Source organism: Crocodylus siamensis, chromosome 2 (assembly GCF_052110815.1).
Source record: "Crocodylus siamensis isolate JL-2025a chromosome 2, ASM5211081v1, whole genome shotgun sequence".
NCBI lineage: Eukaryota > Metazoa > Chordata > Crocodylia > Crocodylidae > Crocodylus > Crocodylus siamensis.
The window spans coordinates 150,186,865-150,207,931 of NC_143396.1; the positions used below are offsets into that span (position 1 = coordinate 150,186,865).

Sequence of the window (21,067 nt, forward strand, 5' to 3'; positions counted from 1 at the left end):
ACCTTCTTCCAGTTGTCCTCTTTCTGGTAATGAAATATGTACAGTGTACAGATAAACTGTGCACTGGCAATGCCTATATTGCATTAATGAAGGAAAATTACAGTGATTTTTTTTTCAAAAACTAGCATATAGTTTAATTTTTTTTTTAAAGAATTAAAATTAATGTTTATAAATGCCCATTTAATATAGGACCTGGATCTATGAAAGTAAGCTGTAGCTGCTGTCTTGGGTCAGATTTTCAGCTGTGCCACATGCAATTTCTTCAAAGTACCTCCATGCTGTTCCCAGTTCTGGGGCAAATCTACACTAGCCCCTGTGAGCTGCTTCTTGTGATGTTAGCTGACTCAAGACCTGGTCTAATAGTTAGAGATCACCAAGATATAAGGACACCTAGGGCCCTCCTTTTATACTAAAGTCAGGACCTATACACCAAATGGCAGGAGCCTAAGAGCTTTTACAACTGGACCACTTGTGTCTTCCACACATATAACTTCCTCTATGATGGGATGGGGCCCTCCTTTTATACTAAAGTCAGGACCTATACACCAAATGGCAGGAGACTAAGAGCTTTTACAACTGGACCACTTGTGTCTTCCACACATATAACTTCCTCTATGATGGGATGGGCAAAATATGGCCTGCAGGCCAGATGCAGCCCTCCAAGGGATTTTCATAGTTTCATAGTTTCTAGGGTCGGAAGGGACCTGAGCAGATCATCTAGTCCGACCCCCTGCCATGGCAGGAAAGAATACTGGGGTCAAATGACCCCAGCAAGGTCTACATCTAACCTCCTCTTAAACACCCCCAAGAACGGAGCCTGCACCACTTCTCTTGGAAGCTGGTTCCAGACCCTAGCCGCCCTGACTGTGAAGTAGCGCCTCCTGATATCTAACCTGAACCTACCCTCTGCCAGCTTGTGACCGTTATTCCTGGTCACTCCTGGCGGTGCTCGGGGGAACAGGGACTTCCCCAATGCCTGCTGATCCCCCCTGACTAGTTTATAACAGGCCACTACATCCCCCCTCAGCCTTCTCTTGTGGAGGCTGAACAGGTTCAGGTCCCGTAGCCTCTCCTCATAGGGCCTGCCCTGTTGCCCCCTGATCATACAAGTGGCCTCCTCTGGACCCTCTCAATGCTGTCCACATCCCTCTTGAAGTGCGGCGCCCAGAACTGGATGCAATACTCCAGCTGTGGCCTGACCAGTGCCGCATAGAGGGGGAGGATCACCTCTTTGGACCTACTCGAGATGCATCTGTGGATGCATGCCAAGGTGCAGTTGGCCTTCCTAACTGCCTCTCCACACTGCCGGCCCATGTTCATCTTGGAGTCAGTGATGCCCCCCAGATCCCTTTCCGCTTCCGTGCTGACAAGAGGGGAGTTCCCCAACCTGTAGGTATGGTGCCGGTTGTTCCTCCTGAGGTGCATCACCTTGCACTTCTCTGTGTTGAAACCCATCCTATTCTCGTCCGCCTACCCTTGTAACCTGTCTAGGTCTAATTGTAGCCTGTTGCATCCTTCCAGTGTGCCCACATCCCCCCACATCTTAGTGTCATCAGCAAATTTGAACAGGGTGCTTTTTACCCCCTCGTCCAAATCACTGATGAAGATGTTGAACAGTGCGGGCCCGTGGACTGAGCCCTGCAGAACCCCACTGCCCACGTCCTTCCAGGTTGAGAGACCCATCCACTACCACCCTCTGGGTGCGGCCCTCCAGCCAGTTGGCGACCCATTTGACTGTGTGGGTGTCTACACCACAGCCCCCCAGTTTCTTAATGAGGATGGGGTGAGAGACAGTGTCAAAAGCCTTCCAGAAGTCCAGGAAGACTATATCCACTGCTACCCCTGCATCTAATGATCTGGTGATCTGATCGTAAAAGGCCACCAGGTTGGTCTGACAGGACCTGCCACTGATGAACCCGTGTTGGTTGCCCCTAAGCATGCAGTCCCCTGCTGGCCCCTCCTGGATGTATGCCAGCATAATTTTCTCAAACAGCTTGCCTAGGATTGAGGTAAGACTAACCGGCCTATAGTTTCCCGGGTCCTCCTTCCTGCCTTTTTTGAAGATGGGGACCATGTTGGCCCTCTTGCAGTCCTCCAGTACCTCACCAGAGCACCACGAGTGCTCGTAAAGTTGTGCCAGGGAACTTGCAATGACCTCGGCCAGTTCCTTTAGAACTCTAGGGTGGAGATCATCCGGGCCGACTGACTTGAATATGTCCAACCCCTCCAGAAGCTTCCTAACTAAATCCTCGCTAACCCGTGGCCCAGGTGTGCCTCCCCCAGGGCCTGAGGGGGGCTCAGCAGGGAGGTGGCTGTTCTGGTCCCTACTTAGGAAGACAGAGGCAAAGAAATCATTAAACATGTTAGCTTTGCCGTCTGGTGTGACGACCAAGTTTCCCATGGCATCCTGCAAGGCCCCACATTACCCGGGACCTTCTTTTTACCCCCTACATATTTAAAAAAGGACTTCTTATTGTCCTTAATCTGGGAAGTTAGTCCCAGTTCCATCTCTGCCTTGGCCTTCCTAACTACCCCCCTACATCCCCGAGCAACTACAGAATAGTCCTCCCTAGTGATGACCCCTTCTTTCCACTGGGTGTAAGCCTCCTTTTTAGCAAGGAGACATTCCCGGATGCTTTTGGTGAGCCACGGAGGCTTGTGTGCTCTCCTGCTCCCTTTGATCCTCATTGGGATTACCTTCCTTTGGGCTTGGAGGATCGTCTCCTTAAGGAGCGACCATTCTCCTTGGACACCTGGCTCCCCACCCCTCCGGGACCTCAGCGCTTCTCCAACTATCCTCCTTAGCTTGTTAAAGTCTACCGTCCTAAAATCTAGGGCCCCTGCCATACTGCATGCCTTTGCCACCTTGTGCTGGATGGTGAATTCCAGCAGGCAATGATTGCTGTCGCCCAGGTGGTCGAGGACCTGCAGCCCCCTCACCAGATCATCACCCGTAGCCAGGACTAGGTCCAACAAGGTGTCTCCCCTGGTGGGGCTGTGCACCTCCTGGGTTAGATGGAGGTCCTGCACTCTGGCCAAGAACCTACGTGAGCATTCAGACCTGGCTGACTGTTCTTCCCAGCAGATGTCCAGGAAATTCAGGTCCCCCCTGACTACCACATCCTTAGCCTTCACTACCTCTGTGAGCTGACCCAAGAATTCCTGGTCAAGCTCTTCTCCGTGGTTGGGAAGTCTGTAGTAGACTCCCACCATTAAGTCCCTTTCCCCTCGACTGCCTTGTACTCTAACCCAAAGCACTTCAGAGTGCCCCTCCCCTGACTCCTTGCTAATTAACAAGGATGTGTATTCCTCCTTAATATAGAGCACCATGCCCCCACCTCTCTTTCCTATCCTGTCCCTCCTGTACAGCCTATAGCCCTTGACATTCACTGCCCAATCATGCGTTGCGTCCCACCACATTTCCGTAATCCCCACTATGTCCGGGCTGGTGTCAGCCAGCAGGAGGGTGAGTTCCTCCTGCTTGTCGCCCATACTACGAGCGTTTGTGTAGGGGCATTTGAGGCCTCCTGTGGGTGTGTATACTCACCCCCTAGTCCCAGCATTACCCTGGCCCCTATCTCTTACCTGTTTATTCGCTTTCCTCATTGGTCTGGGCTGGGCTGTAGTTGTGGATGCTGTTATCTGGCTCCCAGTATGTCCCTGGGTCCTGCCCATCCCAGATGCTGGAGTCAGTCTGGGCCATAGCGCATGTGGCTAGTCCTGCCATCCCCAGGCATGCAGCAGGCACGGGGCAGCATGGCAACCAGACTCCACTTCCTGGCAATGGTAGCTTCTTCCAGTGTCACCACGTTATCCTAGTTCAGGGCTGTGAAATGGGTGGTTCAGTAGCCATATGAAGCCCACAAAGGGACAAACTGTGGCATCCAGACTTCCTCCTGGGCACTGTTCCTTCCACTGCTCCAGCTGCTGTTGCTCCTGGAGCCTTCCATCTTTCCCTTCCTTCTCTGATTCACACTTCCTCTCTGCCCTTGGGGACAGGACTGCAAGCCCCAGGGGGCACAGGGCTCTGGGGCCCAGGTGGCCCCACAAAGCAGGGAGTCTGCATGGCAGTAAGCTCCAGGTGGCTTGTGCAGCAGATAGGAGTGTGGAGGAGACAGCATGATGGCAGCATAGGAGCATGCAGTGGGGGAGCCCATGCATCCCAGGAAGCCTGTGACACACACAGATTTGGGCTCCGTGATATTTGGCCCTAGGCTGCTGAGAAGTTAGACAGCACTGCCCTAGATGACACTTTCACCTCATGCATGGTATGAAAGGGGCAAAGGCCCCTTTCATTAAGACTTGCATTTCCTAAATATTAATACACTAAATATTAGTGCATGAATGTTAACTCCCAGTTACTCCTGTCTGTGTGGTATGTTCAAGTCAGAAAACCCACTTTACACTTTTGCAATAAACTTAACACTTGTTTTCTGAGTGGGGAGTTGCAGGCAAACTCTAACAGCCCTGTTACACTCCCTCCAATACATGTTTGGAGTGCACACCCATAGAAAGCACTACTGACTGCACTATATTTATTTTTCAGTATTTTTTTCAGCTTGTCTATGACATCTGTAGATGTAAGCCTAATTTCATTTTTCTGCATGAGCATTATTTATATTGTTTCTCAGCACTGTCTTAGCTTTTTCCATTTCAAATGCTGCAGAGTTTATTAAATTCTTTGTCATGTCATCCCCACTAACCCATCAAGTTTGTCTCCTTCTATTTCCTGTCTTTTAAAACAGAATGATTAATAAAACAAACAAGAAACTCTGCCTGTGACCTTTCACACAAGAGCCCCACAGTATGAAGATTAATCTGGGAAGTGGATCACCTTGAAACATGAAGAGAAATGACCTCTCAAATGAAATATGAAAGCATTTGGGAAGGCAGGAACAAATGAAAAAGGCAGGGCTAGATCAATAGTGAACAAACTTAAATATGTGGAAGTTTCTCAAATATGCAGCCTTAGCAGAACTGTGTTCTTGTTTCTCTCTCTCTCTCTCTCTCTCTTCACCGTCTTCTGTTTAAATGAAATGGCTTTGACGAGAAGCCAGAGGTTGGCAAACTGAAGACACATCTGATTATTATTTGTACTGCACTGTGTTGACAGAAGAGGATTTTCTGTGTGCAAAATACTGCAGCTATTCCAAAGCCAGAATCAAATCTGAATTTAATTACATAAGCCCCCATGTTTGCATACCTTTCCACATCCCCAGGGGTGACCATGACACCTCTGGTAGCCACATGGCTCCTGCCTCCACTCTAGCTCCTTGGGCTCCATTTTCATTTCCTGCCACACCTTGATGGAACTGTTTTGATCCCTCTGGTGGCTGGCATCTCTTGTACCTGGCTAGTCCCAGTCCTGCCCCAGGGCATTAAGTTATAGCCCTCTGGCCCTATCAGTGCATCTCAGCACCAGTAGCCTTATAGGCTACATTTGTGGTCTCCACCTTCCCCTGTAGCCTCACAAATGTTACTTACTGTTTGTTTGGAGGGGGCCCCCTGTCCTAGTAAAATTTTTAACCTCCAGTCCCCAAACCTTTGTCTGGGCCTCAGCCTTCCTGGCCTTGGTCATTTTATTCTGGCTTTACCATTCAGCCCAGATCCACTGTCCAGGACCTTGGCTCCTGGGCCCCAGCCCTGTCTTGCACCTGCGTGTCCTGGGATCTTGGCCCCTATCTTGTGGAATCTGGTCCAGCCCCCAACCCTCTGGGTCCCTGACCTCAGGCTAGGTTGCTTTCATTCCTTGTGGCCTCCCTTTTGAAATGACAGAGGCCTTGGCCCCGTTACACATGTGGGCAGGAGCCTCTGGTTATGGACCAGTGCAGTGATTGCACAGATGGATTGATTATTCCCTTTTGCCACGCTCTCCCTTCACTCTGAACCCACCAAAACCATAACAGAGGGGCTCTATAGGGTCTCATCTTTGTCCCTTTTGGAAAAGATGGGTTACATGTGAATCATATCTCAATGTGGTGCCGGGTGGGTTACTGTCATACACAGACTGTTTCAATGCTAAGGGTTGCAGAATCTATGGGATGCCAGGAAAACAAATAAAAAGCAAGAGCAAGGCGGAAAAAGCCAACTCTCCATCTATGGAAGAATATTCTATCTCATTTCTTTAGGTTCTAATACTCTCTCTTTTCCCCTCTCTCTCTGCCCAGGCATCAGGAAATCTACTACTCAATACCACTGTGCTTCCTCCTCTTTACCATACAAAATTTCTCTTTTTTCAGACTTCTTGATTACAATACTGCCCATCACTGAACAGCTTCCTGGCACTAAGCTGGCTACAGCCTGTCTAAAGCAGACAAGCCAAAATTGAGTTCAACCTGAGGACCCTGCCCAATGATACTTCCCCCAGCAGAGGAAGAAATCCCTTCTAATTTGCTTCTTTTCCCCCATATTTCCTAGAAGAAAAGAATTCCTTCATTTGTGTACATCTAGCTGAGGCAATGCATTTGTGATGAGTCTGGGAGCACAATGCTTGTGGTTTATCTGGAAGTGGACTGTGTGCCTTTGACAGCCAGAGCATGTTTGTGGAAACATTGGTTTATGGTTAGGAAGGAACAGAAGCCATGGTTAGTGGGCAGGAGTTGTGCATGAGGGAGAATGTGGAAGTCTGTAAGATGAATAGTGGTAAGTGCAGTGAGTAAGAGAGCTCAAAGTATTTGACTGAAGTACAAAAAGGAAAAAAGACAAAAAGGTTAATAATGACCCTTTACTTGCATCTATTAAGCCAGTTATCTCTCCACCTTTACCTATCCCATGTTTCTCCAATTTGTTTATGAGAAAGTATAGGGCCCTGTGAAAAGCCTTGCTGAAGTCCAGATACACTATATCTACAACATTCCCTTCGTCCACCGAAGTATCTACTTTGTCAAAGAAAGAGATCAGGTTTGTTTGCTGCAGGCTGCTTGCGACCATTCTTTCCTCCTCCGGATGCTTGCAAATGGCTTCACTTAGGATATGCTCCAGTAACTTCTTGGGTATTGAGGTGAGGCTTACCAATCTGTAGTTCTCTGAGTCCTCCTTTTTGTCTTTTTTTAAAGAGGGGGACACTACATTGGCCCTTTTCCAGTCCTCTCCCATGACTTCGTGAAGATCATTGCCAAGAACTCCAAGGGCTCTCGTATCAGTACCTTCAGGACCTTGGGGTGAAGTTCATCTGGCCCTGCAGACTTGAATTAATTCAGACCCAACAAAATCTCTCTGATTTTCGTTATCTCCTTCTTCAGCTTGTTCCCTTCCTTATCCAGATAATATTTATCAGGTGTCTGGATGCACTTTAATATTTTTAAAAAGACTGAGGCAAGGTAGCTGTTGAGTAGCTCTGCCTGCTTTGTACCTTTTGTTGGGGGTTGCACCTGGCTTGGTAACAGAGGACCTAGAGTGTCCTTGGTCCTTCTTTTCTGGCTAACATACTTACAGAACTTCTTCTTGTTGTCCTTAAACTCCTTTGCTGGGTGCAGCTTCTTCTTTCTCTGATTTTTTTTCTCTGATTTTGTCCCTGCAGGTTCTTGCTATTTCCTGATATGCTTCCTTGGTGACTTGCTGATTCTTCCTTTGCCTATATGCTTTCCTTGTGCATTTGAGGCATTTTAGAAGGTCCTTGTGCAGCCACATTTGTCTCTTGCCGTTCTTGTGCTTTAGTCATGTTGGGACCATTTCTTGCTGTAAATAACTGTGTAGAGATGCTGTTTCCTGACAGTTGTTTCATCCAGAATTAGTGGTGGGTCTATGGGTTTGATTAATTCTCTCAGAACTTCCTTCACAGAGAGAATAATAACAAAGTATGCTTGTTTTTGCTTTTAAACCATGCTTTACAGGTCTATCTGGAAGTGGGATATTGGGTAGGTCATAATTTACATGCTTGGGCAATGACCTGAAGTCTCACATCACAGCAAACGTTTTGTATTGCAAATGATTTTAAATAGGCTTAGAATTGAACTTATGTTTGGCCCACATGTGGCTATTTCTCTGCTGTACTCAGGGGTTGCTGTACCCAGAAGTGGTGAGGTAGGGGTTTATATGCCTAAGTAACTACCTGAGAAAACAAATGTAACTTGAATTCTAAAATAAAGTCCAACGAGTTGCCTAACAAGGATACTAGGAATAGGTAAAAGATAGCTTTTCATTCTTTGAACTGTGAGCATGCATGTAAAACAATTGTTTTCTTTGCACATGGAATTCTATGTAGTCTTTGAAACGCTGTGATATTATCAGACCCTTCAGCTAAATTTAGTTTGAATTAAATAAATCCTTAAGTTTTAGTGATTAGGAAAAGACCTAGAAACTCTAATGAACAAGGAATCATAGCAATAATGAGTTGATAATCTCTCTTCTATCATTGGAGCTCACTCTAGCTAGATACTAGTTTTGCTTTTGAATGGAAATCTCTATCATGTTAAAGAGAGAAGAATACTCAGGGAATACTGGGAATTGTCACTTGGAGAAACTCTAATTTATCAGATATACATTGGAGAACAAATAATGATAGTATAGATTTACTTCTGAAAGTGAAAGTCAACAGATTTCTTTACCATATACTAAAGATCAAGCGGTAGTGATATTTTAGAGCTGATTTTGATAAAGAGGATATTATGGAAGGGATGATTGTATAAAAAATCTTGGATCAGGTGATCATGAGTTGATTCCATTTAAATTACATAGAAGGATAAATAAAAACAGCTGTATCATTAATTTAAAACGTAAAAATGAAAAAGTTGATCAACTAAGGGAACTAATTCATAGGATCACAGGAATGAGCTAGTTAGTGATGTCAAGGGACAAAGATGTTCAGGCACTTGAATACAGAATATTGTTAGTATCTCCTGAATTCAAAGATACAAAAATTATCTCAAATTCATATTTCAGGTAAAAGGATTTGTATGGAAAGACTTCAGAGTTAACTAGATGAATAACTTTCTCAAAGAGAATATAATGAATAAGATGAAAGTCTCAAAGGAATAGAAAGAGACAGATCAACAAAAAGTCTGTATCTTAGAGATCAAGAAGCATAGAGATAATGTCAGGATTGCCAATATCTAGTTGAGTCAGAGCTTGCAAAGGAAATTAAAATTGATTAAAAAATGGTTCTTTGGGCAAATAAAAAGAGACCAAGGCAAGAATCTGGGATTATTCTGTGGTGAGGGTGGGGTAGTTATAGCTCCCAGATCACATGGATTCAGAATTATAGGGGGAAAAAAAGCTATATGAAATTACAGGTCAAATCTCAAGCATTTTTTAAATAAATCTGTCATGTCAGGGGTGATACTATGTGACTGGAGAGTAGCAAATGGTACAAGTATATTTTATTAATAACACAGTGAGCTGAACAACAAGTGGACCCTTTAGTTTAGCATCAATCATATGGAAGAACAAATGCTGAAAGAAAAAATAATGAAAGACAAAATGCTACACAGTAACATTCAGAAGTAGATTAGTCTAATATTTTTATTGGATTGAAAAAAAAAGGGTAAAACCAATAAATCCAACCTGAATTTCAGCAATGTGTTTGGTACAATCCAACAAGAATGTTTGTAGTAAAGATGGAATAAGAGGGGCATTAGTACAAGAATTAAATGATGGTTAAGGAGCTGCCTAAAGGTGAAATGGCAATGAGTAATGTTGAAAAAGAAGTATCATGCTAGAGGGAGGTTAAAAATGGAGGAACACAGACATGTGAATGATTGATTATGGTAAGAGGATAGGATCCTGGGGAAAAAGTCCCTTACAGGTATTCAGCAGGGATAAAATTTAGCCCTAAGTAGAAGAGCTCACGGAAAGCATAGGTGCCACTTCAGATTGACTTCAGCCCCAAGATTAGCATCATTTAATAAGTCTTATTTAATAAACCTTATTTAATATTTTCATTAATGGCCTTGGCACAAAATGGGAAACTCATGGGAAATCTGCTGATGAGACAAAATTGGGAAGCATCCTCAATATGGAGGGAGATTGAGATATCATACAGGAAGGAACTGAAGACTTGGAACACTGAAATAATAGAATTGAGTAAAGTTCCTTGTGCTAGGTTATATGTGGCAGGATAGGTTGTTAGGTCTCTGTTGTGTCAGGGTTGATGGTAGTATTATGTAGACTTTAGATCACAGTTGTATGGGATGTTTTATATAGATGTGATCCTGCCTTATCTATATAGATGACCTCTGAAGGTCCCGTCCAGCCCTACTTCTCTGTGACTCTGTGACTCTATGAAAGGGTCATGTACTTAGGAAATAATAATAAGAATTTATGCTGTATACTGGGAGGTCAACAATAACTAAGGAAGGGAAGAATGGGGGCATAAGATATATGCAGGGATCTGGGTTTTCCGTTCCAGTGAAAAATGGAAAAAAAATTTGGTTTTCACTTTTAACTGAAAAAAACATGAATTTCTCATTTTAACAGAGAAAAACATGGATTTTCCACTTTTGCAAAGAGCTCTCTGCAGGCTGTCCCAGTTCTAGCCTGTAAGGGGTTGAGGAGAGCAGGAGGAGGGTGGTCAGGCAGGAGATACCATGTGCATCTGTGCACTCGCACATGCACATGGCCACCAGGTAGCCTGAAAAGCAGCTCCAGCAGGTAAGCCTAGCATTAGGGGGTGGGGAGTAGGATTGAGGCCCTCATAAGGAGGGAGGGAAGGAGTTGGGCTGGGGCTGCTGCCCAACCTGGATGGTGGGTGGGGCTTGGAGTCTCAGGCTAGAATGTGTGGTCACATGGCCTGGTGTGGAGCAGGACAGAACCACAAGCGGCTTGGGCGGGGGGGCTGGTTTTCCAATGCTACGCAAAGTCCTGGGGGGTGAGAGGGCACATGCCCCACAGATTTATACATGGGTCAGGGGTGGGCTGCTCACTGTGGGCTTGGGCTCCCTGCCCTGCTGCCCTTCCTCCAGGGCCTCTGCAGCCCAGTGGGTGGGACCTGGTGCAGTAGCCAAGAGTAGGGTGGGGAAGCTCTTTGCCACCGCTAGAAGTAGTGGCAGATTTAGAGTTAGCGGGGCCCTGTGCAAAGCTTCATTTTTAGGGCCCCCCCGCTCAGGACCCAGCCAAGAAAAAAGACATTTGAGACAGCAAAAAAACTGGCGAAGCAAATTCTTTGCTAGACTACTTCAAAAAACCACATTTAGAGCACGGTTTGCAGAAAAAGTTTGCAGAATTCAGAAAGCCTGGACCGCTTCAGGACTTGCAATGCATATTAAGTTCAGTCATTTGTTGGATTTGCCCTGCATTTTGGGACCCTCTGTCATTGGGGGCCCCGTGCCACTGCATGGTTTGTTTCCTGGTAACTCTGCCACTGGCTGGAAGCCTGGTGAGTGCCCCTTGTCTGCCTACCAGCAGTGGGGGCAACACTGTGGAGTTGTACCCCCCACTGATGCCAAACAGGCAGGGGGCACCTTGCGAGGATGGCATGGAGCTCCCAGCAGTGGCAATGAGCATCCCTACCCAGACCATCATTTGCTATAACCTGCCATACCAGGTCCCACCTGCTGGGGCACAGAGGCCCCGGGGGTGGGGGCAGCAGGGCAGACAGCCTCAAGCCCACTGTGGGCAACCCCCTCATCCCTACCCCCCTGCAGCAGCCACTGCCTCTCATGGGCAACAGCCAGGGCCAGGTGGGAGGCCCCTGTGGGGGTCAGGGGTTGTGAACCTGGGTCCCTGGCCTTGTATCCCTGGTAGCTGGGGGTCCCCTCTGGCAGGGCTGGAAGGTGGAAGGCTGTGGGTGGGGAGCAAGGGATGCCAGCAGGAGGGCTGTGGAGCTGCAGGTGGGGAGTGAGAGGCCTAGACCTGCATCCTGGTGAGTGAGGGGGGCAAGAGGAGCTCTGATTTTCCATGATAAAAAAATCTAAATCAAATACCAAACTGTATAAGTATTTAGAATATATTTTATTATAGTGACTGAGGCACTGGTAGGCTTCCAAATTGCTTTAAAATTGTAAATATATCAATAAAACATTGTGTTCATTTGGTACATATATATATATATATAGTGGCATTTCATTTTAATCGTGGATTTGGAGGGTTTAATCAGAGAGTTTGCTATTTTTAAGCAGAGAAAACCAAGATCCCTGGTTATATGGCTATAAAAAGGGTTAATACAATCCTAGGCTGTATGAGAAAAGGCATTTGCAGTAGAGATAGGCAAGGATAAGTGCCATTTTACAAGGCCCTAATGAGACTTCATCTGAAATACTATTTATATCTCCAGTTACCTGCATTCAAGGAAGATAAATTGAAACAGGAACAGCTTCAGAGAATGTCTGCAGCCAGGAAAATAGAGAGCATGTCTTATGAGAGAAGTTTAAAAGAATTTGGCTGATGTATCCTACCTAAACAAAGGCTGGTAGATGATACAGTTTCTTTCTTTAAAATACAAGGGTAGTAAATATGAAAGTAAAAGATAACTTACACTAAACAGCTATTTTGTTACAAGAACAAATGGGTATGAATTTGCCCTGAATAAATTCAGGCTGAAAATTAAAAGGTTCCTAGCCTTCTAACCTTCAGAACAGGAACAGCAAGGTTCTGAAACAGCATCCCAGGAAAAGTAATGATTGTGGGGGGAATGCCTAGTTAGCTTTAAGAGATGGCTTGACAAGTTTACAAAAGAGTTCATGTAACATGTTTACCTGTGATAGCACAAGACTGTATTTGATAACCCAGGAGGTCCCTCCTACACTCCAGTGTTCCTATGTTTTCTGATTTCAAATAACTACAACTGAGCATAAGCTTTTTATAATGCTTCTTTCCAGTTTTTTAGCCTAGAAAAAATGGAAACCCAAAGAGCCTTCATGGTGAAAACTGTACAAATTGTTCACTTTGGGGCTGAAAGACAACTCTTGTAACAGTGCTTCTTCATTGCAGCTATGGTTAAATTTGCCTGCTCATATTTGACTCCTGTTCACAGCTCAATAATAGCATTTTGCCCACAGGCAAAAATGTAGTGCTTAATGTCTAAACCCATCGGATAAATCACTGATGGTTTTCTTCTCAGAAATCCATGTAACTGGTTTAGGTCAAGGCAGAGATCCTCCCAAGCAAATGGTTCATCAGACTAGCATGGTTAAGGCAAACTGGTTTATGTAGCCAACAGAAGACATGGCACAATGAGCATCATGTCTGGCCATTTTTGACTCCCTAACCTGAATGACCAGTTTGTGGATGATGTCCCCCCTCACTACATGATGGATCAGATGAAGATATTTCAAAACTGAGAGTATTCTGTAACATCTGTCTGCACTGCCTGCCAGCCTGTCACTGTTTTTAGAATGGGAGGGGGGGAAGGGAGTAGAGGGAGTTCATCTGAGGGTTTTTCAGTCCCTGCTAGTATATTGTAGCCCCACTGAGGTGGTGGTGGGGGCTCCAATCCCCCCCCACACACACACACACACCCTCCAGTGCTGGCTGGAGTACCCCTAGAACAAGTTTCCTCTGCTCCCTTTCCCACCTCCCATTCTGAAAACTTTGCAGCCTAGCAGAGAGCAGGGGCCATTGCTAGAGAAAGCCAGCTGCAGGGTGGCAGCCAGCAGCTAGATTTCTTCCTCCTCAAACCAACAGTGAACTTCTGTTTGTTCCATGAGATAGTTGTAATTCAGAATGCTTCCTGCAAAGCGCTGTGTTACAGCAGGAGCTGCACTTCTGTCTGCACCCCAAACACAATTACTTTGAAGTCAGTGATGGAGTTTTTAGAAGTGTTCTGTCACAGGCTTGAAATTTCAAACATCCCTTCAAATAAATCACATGTTTGTCATCTGCATTTGTGTCTTCTTTTTAGGAGTTATGAACATTTAATGTGTGGGTCATTGTGTGTACACAGGTTTCTAAAGAGATATTTTCTGTTTGAAATTCACACTTATGCCATGAGATAAAACATGGAGTAGAAACCAGTTTAAAGTAACACTGACAGTCAATATACATTAAAAAAACAAAAGAGTCCATTTAAAAATGATTCTAGAAGAAAATAATTATTAAAGCCATTAAGTAGCTCATTCAAAATGAATCAATTTAGCCAGACAAGTGGCTGGGCTTTCCTAGCCCCAGGGCTGTGCTGCAAACATGTACACAGACATTCCTGGGACCCAATGTACAATCACATAGCTCAGGTTTCACATGTACACACGTTCACTGGTGGTGGGAGACACACCAGGAACACAATCTAAGTAAGTTGGCATGAGTGAGGGGATTAGCAGATCCACCAATGAGGGATGATGAGTCTGTAGGGGCCTAGCAGGTCCATGAAGGTGGTTGGTGGGTCCAGGCAGGGTGGATCATCCATGGCTGCTCTGGTACATACATTTAGGTTACATTGGGCACAGGTTTGCCCAGTCTACATAGTTCACCTCCTAGGTGAACTAAAGTTAGATCAGGCTGGCCAGTTTTTGCCCAATCTGACCTCTACAAGCGTAGGTACGCATCAACATTTAAATTGACCTAATCCTAGTTAAGTTGACCTTCTAAGTATAACGTCTGCATGTAACCTTTGTTCTTTGTTTCTTTCTTTAGAAACAACTGTCCCCAAGAATGAAAGACTTGAATAATTTCTGTTTTCCAATAAAAATATTAAATGAGGGACACAAATAAGTCAGTAATATAAAATAATGTTAGGAAAAAACTAATGTTTCTAGTCATAATATAAATTAAAGTAGAAGTCTACTAAGGATGACTCAGAAAAAAATAGCATAATATTATTGCTCCCCTTACATATCTGCTCCCCTCCTAGACCATATCTTCCTAATCATATCTGTTTTGTATAGTGACACAAACAAGATTTTACTGCTGTTGTTTTGCTAGATCCTTTTTGTGGAAGACTAAGCTTTACTTCATTCTGGTTCATGTCTTATCTACATGAATTCTGACTTCAGAATATTTTATGTCAGTGATGCTTGGTGATGTTGTATAAAGCAGAGATGTAGCTTAATTCTCAGATAACAGGTTAAGTTAGAATTAGTGGCGTTTAGAAAAATTCTCTTTTCTGAGTTGTAAAACTGAACATATTTGATACAGAAAATTCTGATGGAGAATACACAGCATAGAAATATTAGTTAGTGTCATTTTTCCTTAGATTACCTACAATTCACCATTCAATTCAAAATATAAACTTTCTGAAAATAATTGCACTTTGAAAAATGGGAAGTTTTAAAAGTAAAGGATAAGTAAAATATCTTTTAGCTCATGAGTGGTAGGGGTGTGCAAAACAGGCTGTATTCAATTCAGATTTGGCCCAAATTGGGGACAGTTATTCGATTTGTTGATTTGGATCACTGTCCTGATTTGATTCAGCCAAATTTGAATCTGAAGATTCAATGCTGATACAGAGAATCAGTGATTCGGCCATAGACACAGCTTTAAATGTTTTTTCTACATACCTCAAGGTACCAGGCAAAGCTCATGAATGCTGTGATGGTGGGGCACATGAAGTATCCCACAGGAGCATGGGGGTCCCCACATGTTCAGTGGTGAACCCAGGTTCCCCCTCAGACCCAGGAGGTGCCAATCACCAAACTGGGGGAGCAGGGTGCAGGGGAACCCCCCAGCATGCTCCCCGATGGAGGCAGAAGTGGACTGGAAGTGCTTCTGGTCCACTTCCAGGTCTGCTGCTGAGTGTGCTGGGGACCACCCTCACCCTTGAATTCCTGTGAGATGCTCCATCTGCCCCACCATCTCAGCATTCACGAGCTGCCTTATACCTTAAGGTATGTAGAAAAAACATTTAAAGTTGTGTCTATGCCCAAATCATCGAATCTTTCCAAATCTCTCTGAATTGATTTGGAAGGTTCTGATTCAATTTGGAGAGATTAAAAGGTCTCCTGATTTGATTCGGATTTGGAAATTCAGCCACCGAACTGGGCCGAATCTCCTCCGAATCAAATCATTGACTGAAGCATCACACAGCCCTAATTTCATAGATTTCATAGACATTTGGGCTGGAAGGGACCACGGAGGATCATCGAGTCCAGCCCCCTGCCCCAGGGGCAGGAAGTCAGCAGGGATCCCAGCAAGATAATTATCCAGATGTGTCTTGAAGGCATTCAAAGTGGGTGCCTGAACCGTCTCCGGCAGCAGTCTATTCCAAACCTTAGGGGCTCGGACAGTGAAGAAATTCTTTCTTATGTCCAGCCTGAATCGGTCACAGTGCAGTTTGTGACCATTTGATCTTGTCATCCCTTGGAGGGCTCTGGTGAACAGATGTTCCCCCAGATCCTGATGAGCACCCCTGGTAAACTTATAGGTGGCCACCAGATCACCCCGAGCATGTGCTTTTCCAGGATGAATAGCCCCATTGCTCTCAGCCTCTCATCATAAGGTCTGTTTTCCTGACCTCTGATCATGTATGTGGCTCTCCTTTGCACCCTCTCAAGTTTCTCCAAATCCCTTTTGAATTGTGGAGCCCAAAACTGGACACAGTACTCCAGCTGTGGCCTCACCAAGGCCAAGTACAGCGGGAGAATGACGTCCCGGGATCTGCTTGGGAAGCATCTATGGATGCAAGCCAGCGTCTTGCTCATTTTACTAGCCTCAACATCACACTGAAGGCTCATGTTCATCTTGGGGTCAACCATGACCCCCAAATCCCTTTCATCTGTAGTGCTAACCAGCATAGCACTACTGAGCCTATAAGCACGGTGCAGGTTTTTCCTCCCAAAGTGGAGAACCTTGCATTTTTCAGTGTTGAACAACATCAGGTTCTCATCCACTCATTTCATGAGTCTGTCCACTTCCTCCTAGATCACCCTCCTATCGTCAAGTGTGGATGCTTTACCCCAGAGTTTGGTGTCATCAGCGAACTTGGCCAGTCTGCTTCTGACACCAATGTCCACATCATTAATGAAGATGTTAAACAATATATAGCCTAGGACAGGGCCTTGTGGGACCCCACTGGTCACAGCACACCAAGACTGTTGGCTCCCTTTGATTACCACCCACTGGGTCCTACTGCGGAGCCAGTTCCCCAGCCAGTGGATCATGGTGACATCAAGACCGCAGTTAGCCAATTTAGCCAAGAGGTGATCATGGGATACCAGATTGAAGGCTTTTTTAAAGTAGATCATAATATAAATTATGTATGACTATACAATGTCGATCTCTTCCCCCTTGTCCAGGTAATAAGTCACCTGGTCATAAAAGGAAATGAGATTGGTCAAGCAAGACCTACCCATAACAAACCCGTGCTGGGTGGCCCTCAGGATATTGCCTTCAGCTAGTCTGTTAAGGATGGCCTCCTTGAAAATCTTTTCCAAGACCTTCCCCAGGATAGAGGTCAGGCTGATGGGCCTGTAGTTCGCCAGATCTACTTTCCTCCCTTTCTTGAAGATAGGCACAACATTGTCCCTCTTCCAATCATCGGGCACTTCACCAGAGTACCAAGAGCTCTCAAAGATCCATGCCAGGGGCTGAGCTATGATGCTCACCACCTCCCTGAGTACTCTTAGGCATAACCCACCAGGGCCAGCTGACTTGAAGGTATCCAGCCTGTCAAGGTGTTCCTTCATGAGGTCAGCTTTGATGGAGGGCAAGGAATCTCCCTCACCCAGGCCTCTCTGACCCATAGCGGGCAGGGCCGTCTCATGGAACTGGTGAAAAACTGCCACAAAATACACGTTTAGCAAGTTTGCTTTTTTCCTGGGCATCAGTTGTCAATAGCCCTTTCTTGTTTAGCAGGAGTCCAATGTTGCCCTTGCTTTTCCTCCAGCTCCTCACCTATCTAATGAATGGCATTCCAGCTTTTCCATGTTTAAGGTCCCACCTACTTTCTTTTGTGTTCAGTGTGTCTTCTTTCAAAAGAATTCTGGCCATTTAAAAACCAAGGCAAATGAAAATACTGATGCCATTAGTGCACTGATGCCATTCCAAAATCTGGTAATGTTATCACTGGGGACATCTATACAAGGCACTTACTGTGGAGTTGTCCAAAGGAGGGTGAGCAATATTCACCCCCTGGTTGCTGGAGCAATGCCAATACAGTGGCTCTGCCAGTGCTGCCCCACTGACAGAAGTGGGTTGTCCAGCCTGCAAGAATCCTTAAGATCCAGCTGTTAGGCCATGTTATTACACCTGGGAACTCAGCCTGCCTGGATCAGCCCTCATCCCATTCTGTCACCTCTCCAGCTGACCATCCACACCTACCCACCTGCCTCCATCCAGGCCTAGCCACCTGCCCACTCCCTGCCATGGGAGTGGCTGGCTAGAATCAGCTGACACCTCGCTCTCTTCTATATAAACCCCTGACCTGGAACAGGAGGTGTACAGGCAGCAGAACTTGACCCTTACCAAACTGCCTCACTGTTTCTTGTGGCTCATGTCTCTGCTTGAACCTTCTGGCTACCAATCCTGGCTTGCCCTCTGACCTCATTCACTGCCTTGACCTTTGTCTCTCCGACTATGCTTACCCCTAGAGCCCAGTCCTTGTTGGACCTTATGGCTACCTGACCCAGCTTGTCCCCTCTGACTCCATGTTCTGCCTGACCATCTGACTTCCAGACTGCTTTTTCCAGAACCCACTTCTCAGACTGATTCCCTAGTTTCCTGACCTGGCCTGTATCTAGATTCTACTCACCCCTCCCAGCTTCGGACCTGGCCACTCACAGCTCAGTGTGACACCAGTCCATGGGGCCAAAAAAGTTGTACATCCCTGCATTAGATTATGTTTATGGAAACAGAATCAGAGAAACTAAGAACTAGGATTCCATTTGTCATTTCTCTTCTGTTTTAAATATATAGTTGCTGTTTACTCTTTCCACCCCTCCCCCACCGGGTTTTCCCTCTCTTCTAAGGCTGCCTCAAGTATTTAAACTCTTTTCTTTAATATATCAGTCCACAGTTTTCAGAGACAAGGTTAGGGATGAGTACATTATTTCACATTATTAAAAAACAAATTGTGCTCTCCTTTTATTTGAGAAGTCCACATGCATTATAGGACTTGAAATTTGACTGGGCCCTTTTGTCAGAAGTGCCCCTTTTTCTTCTTTTATAAGAATCTGTTCAAATTTGCCTGAGTTGTAACACTTTTAAAATGTCAGTTTGGATATGTTCAGTAGAAACTCATTTGATTTCAGTTGCTGACTTCTCTAGGGATTCCTTGCCTCATCCTCTCCTAGTTGATTTATAACTTAACTGTGAATGCGTCATCTCATGGAGCAATGGTGGGTGCTCCATTCACTAACATCTCCCATATTTGACCTGATTATGCACATATCCCCACATAATTATCAAGCATGTTGCTGTCTAAAGCTAAAAAGGAAAAACTGGAATTTTTCTGGTATTGCTCTCAAATAAGCCAGTATAAGATACTGGATCTGTGGACACAGAGCCCTTTTCCCTTGTGCTATCAAAGATGCCCCTGCTGGTATCCCAGTAGCATACCAAAAGAAGTCACGTGCAGAAAACATATACACCAAGGAGAGGAAAAGAAGGAGATTGTGACAAAGAACAGGGTGACACTGGGACTGGCAACCAGTGGCAGAGAGGAAAATGGGACTAGGTGCAGGAGGTATGAACAGGAATTTGGGACTGGCTGAACAGGGGGACTGGGACCCACCGCAGGACAGTGAAAATGGAATTAATTGGTGAAGAAGACAAAAAACTAGAAACCAGTTTAGAAAACATAAAGGACTAAAAGCAAATACTAAAAAAAAGTTTAGATTGAACATTGAGACCAAAGGGGTGAAAGACTGAGACTGGGAGGAGAAGTTTCTAGGAATTAAGACTAGAGTAGAGTAGGCAAAAAAAGAAGGGATTGAAAAATAATGTCACAGGTGGGCAAGCAGTGGGACTGGTGTTAAGGACAAATAGGAGGGGCTAGAAGAGATAGGGTTAAGCTTAAAGAGAACAAGCAGAAAAAAGAACGCTTACTTAGACCTCACTCCCCTCCAGAGCCTGGAACAGAACCAAAGTTTCATAACGATTACTTGGTTGTCAGCAAATGATCTCTAAAATCCACTGCCAAAGTGCATTTCATGTCCCTCTAGCACTGGTCCACACAGAGGATCAGAAGCTACTGTTACTGTCAGTTATTCTGTTAGCTGAAGTGGCAGAAGGCTTTGCACTAAATCCCAATTTTCCAACTCTGATAAAGACTATGTGGGTGTAAATCTGATGTAATTACTGTTTTTCAGTTTGCTCTTCTAAAATTTAGGAAGCTGCACACACAAAACTGTGTAATAAGAATGTTAAATATGAGCTGTCACAATCCAGCAGGAGGATCTGGAGAGATTATAGCATTGTCAAAGCATAGCTTAGGGGAAACAGGAGTGGTACTTTGCTTCAGGGCTCAGCATGAGGAGCTGGGGAGTTAGTCATATAGCAGAGAGAGAAAGGTTAGGATGCTGTCAGTCTGACAGGGAAGCTCGGTAGAGTACAGTTCTTGAAGTCACATCTGAAGAGGTACAGCATCAGGATGTAAATACTACAGCCTTTTCTCTAAAACCAGTTACTTTCTTATGAGATTTTCTATAGCATGCATCACTAAAGCATCTAACTGTCCATAAGTATTAATTACTTCATTTTCACAATGTAACACTAAGGCTAGAATGGTGTTATTATCTCCATTTTATACTTAGGGGGCTGAAATACTGAGAGTTTCAGGTCAAACATATTCCTCAGTTTGGGGTGTTTGAGTTTGTATTGAAAGGTCTCAATTTTTTGTATGTAATATATAAACAGCACTATTTCTGAATACCTGTAATGTTGTTTTGAGTTTGAGCCATGCTAAGGAATGTATATGTCACAAGTTTAAGACTTTGGAAATATGGTTTATTTTTCTGACTGCCGTTTGTTGTGCTGCCTTAGTTAAGTTGTTTAAATTCAGTGCTGTGTTTTGCCATCCATAAAGTACAGATAATAAAGATGGTAAAAAAAATTACCAACATTTATCATCAGAAATGTTTTAGAAAAATGACTTTTGATCAGATTTTAAGGCTTGATTTAGTTTTACTGTTTTGAAAACATCTAGTTCTAAGCCCCTAAAAATTGACTTTTTGTTCCTGGGCAAGTGAAAGCCTTCTCTTCTCCAGACTAAGTAACCCTAGTTCTCTCAGCCTTTCATCATATATCATGCCTCCCAGGCTCCTAA

General features: G+C 44.8%; 1 protein-coding gene across 4 annotated transcripts in view; it reads left to right on the forward strand.

The window, feature by feature from the left end:
• Window positions 1–21,067, forward strand: part of GRID2 (glutamate ionotropic receptor delta type subunit 2) — a 1,419,908-nt gene that overhangs the window by 966,076 nt on the left and 432,765 nt on the right. The gene's annotated exons all lie outside the window — the stretch shown is intronic.